The following is a 3186-nucleotide window of genomic DNA, read 5'->3' as shown; positions in this document are numbered from 1 at the left end:
TGGAAGATATAATTCCTATGCTCCTCAAACTCTTCCATGAAATTGAAAAGGAAGTAATCCTCCCAAAATCATTCCTGAAGGCAAGTATTATACTGATATCAAACCAGGGAAAGACTCATCTAAAAAAGAGAAATACTGGCCAATCTCCCTCAAGAACATAGACCCAAAAATCCTCAACAAAATCCTTACAAATAGAATATAGCAAATAATCAGGAAGATTATATACCATGACCCGGTTGGATTCATCCAAGGGATGCAAGGATGGCTCAATATACATAAATCTATAAATGTAATACACTATATCAGTAGAGCCAAATCCTAAAACCACATGATCATCTCAATTGATGCATAAAAAGCTTTTGACTAAGTCCAACATTCATTCATGTTCAAAGTCTTACAGAAAATTGGAATCGATGGCCTGAACTTCAATCTGATAAAAGCCATCTATGACAACTCAATGGCTAACATAATTCTAGATGGGGAAAAACTGAAATCTTTTATTCTAGGATCTGGTACAAGACAAGGGTGTCCTCTATCACCACTTCTATTCAATATAGATCTGGAAACATTGAATAGAGACATTAGACAAGAGAGAGAAATAAATGGAATAAGAATATGTAAAGAAGTTAAATTATCATTCTTTGTATATCACATTATACTTTACTTGGAAGACACAAAACACTCCATCAAGAAGCTACTAGAATTGATCCACAAATTCAGTAGCATATCATGATACAAAGTCAATACCCAAAAGTCAATAGCATTCCTTTAGACAGATAACAAACATATTGAGAGGGAAATTAGAGAAGCAATATGTTTTACAATAGAACAGTGGATGAAATACTTAGGAATTAATCTAATAAAGAAGTCAAGGATCTATGCAATGAAAATTACAGTACTTTGAAGAAAGGGATCGTAGACAATTTCAGAAAGTTGAAAATATTCCCTGCTTCTCGATAGCAAGAACCAACATCGTGAAGATGGCCAAACTCCCAAAATTGTTATGCAGACGTAATGCAATCCCTGTGAAAATGCTACCAACATACTTTACAGACATAGAGAAATCATTCCTAAAATTTATTTGGAACCAGAAAAGATCTAGAATAGCAAAAGCAATCATGTGCAACAAAGACAAGGCATGAGGTATTACAATTCCTGACTTGAAATTATACTACAAAGCTACTGTGATAAAATCAACATAGTATTGGCCAAAAAACAGATCTGAGGATCAATGGAATAGATTAGAAGATGGAGAAGCCACTACAAACTTGCTCAGCCACTTTATCTTTGACAGAGAGGCCAAATATGCTTTCCTGAAAGAAAGATAGATTCTTTAACAAATTGTGCTGAAAAAACTGGCTCTCTACATGCCAAAAACTAAAACTTTACCCAGGTCTGTTACCATGTACTAAGCTAAAGTCAAAATGGATTAAAGATCTAAACATTAAAACAGAAACACTAAATCTTCTGGAAGAGAAAGTAGGAGGAACTGTTGAAGATATAGGAGTAGACAAAGAGTTCATGAATAAAAATCAAATCACATGGGTAATACTTGAAAGAATTAACAACTGGTACCTACTCTTATTGAGAAATCTTTGCACATAAAAATTACCAACAAAGTGAAAAGACAACCCACAAATTTTGAAAACCTCTTAACTAACAAGCACTCAGACAAAGGTCTGCTCTCTAGAATTTATAAAGAACTAAAAAAAATTAGGGCCTTACAATTTAATGACCCAATCCAGAAATGGGCATCCGAGATTAACACATACATCTCAGAGGATGAAATTAAAGAAACAAATAAATATATGAAAAATGCTGCACATCACTATCCATCTGAGAAATGCAAATTAAAACAACATTGAGATACCATCTCACCCCAGAAAGAATGGCTACCATAAAGAATTCATCCAACAACAAATGTTGGAGAGGCTGTGGGGAAAAAGGAACCCTTCTCCACTGATGGTGGGAATGTAGACTGCTGCCGCCATTATGGAAATCAGTGTGGAGACTCCTTAAAAAGTAGGACTAGAAATTCCATTCAGACCAGCTCTCCACCTACTGGGAATTTTCCCGGAGGAACTGAATACATAGTATCATAGTGATATGCATACCTATGTTTATAGCAGTGCAATTTGTGATAGCCAAATCTTGGAAACAACCGGGATTCCTGTCACCTGCAGAATGGATGACAAAGATGTGGTATTTTTATACAATGGAGTATTACTCCGCTATAAAGAATGCTAAAGTCAAAGCCTTTATATTTAAGTGGATGCCACTTGAAGATATAAGTGAAATAAACTAGACACACATGTATAAATAACATATAGTCTTTCTAGTGTAAGAACTCAAATGAATAAATAAAAATTGAAAGGTACAACACAATTAAAAGGAAAGTGAGAATTTAAGGTTTAAACAATGAAGAGAGGGCATGAAGAAAGCTAGCAAACATGCCAGGGGAAAATCCATACTTTTATATGCAAATGATGGTTAAAGCAATGATCCTGAGAATCTTTGGATGCTTTTCGAAGCTAGCAATTAATTGGTAGGATTCTCACCTTGACTAACTGTATATGATGATACCTGTGAACTAAACAACTGTACTGAAGATAGCAGTGTGTAATACTAGGGACATTTCTGGAATGCTTGTCATTCTGGCCTTCTTAATACTTACAACTTCTAATGTCATATCAATTACTACTGTATTGTGTCTCAAGTAAATGTTTATTTAAAAAAATGGGTAGTAAATGAAAACAAGAGACCAGAAAAGAAATGTCATAGGACTGTCCTGTTATAATGCTGCATATGGTTATATTTCCAACTTTCTGTATAAAAATATGTAGTTGCTTATACCTATTTTTTAATGGTTTTTATTTTCTGTTTTTTTCTTCACATTCTGTATGAATGTGAAGTTTAGCATATCAATATTTGTTGGAAAATGCCTGTTACATGTTATGTCTAAGATGTTTGATATTCAGACAGATAATGAGGTTAAACTCAGCTGCCTATGTTGTAGGGCAACAATATCATTAAGCTCTTCTGGAGGGTTAAAAACTTAAGTTTGCATATCAAAATTTAGTACAAAGAAGGGCTACAATGGCAGCCAACATTTTGGATTTACCCATTCAAGGTCAGTGATGACTCAAGACATAAGCGAACCTTTACTGTAACATCTTGTAACTCAGT

The sequence above is a fragment of the Octodon degus genome, unplaced genomic scaffold, assembly GCF_000260255.1.
Source record: "Octodon degus isolate 3935 unplaced genomic scaffold, OctDeg1.0 scaffold00001, whole genome shotgun sequence".
In the NCBI taxonomy this organism is placed as follows: Eukaryota; Metazoa; Chordata; class Mammalia; order Rodentia; family Octodontidae; genus Octodon; species Octodon degus.
The sequence above is the reverse complement of the archived record's forward strand: the minus strand, read 5'-3'. Positions refer to the sequence as shown.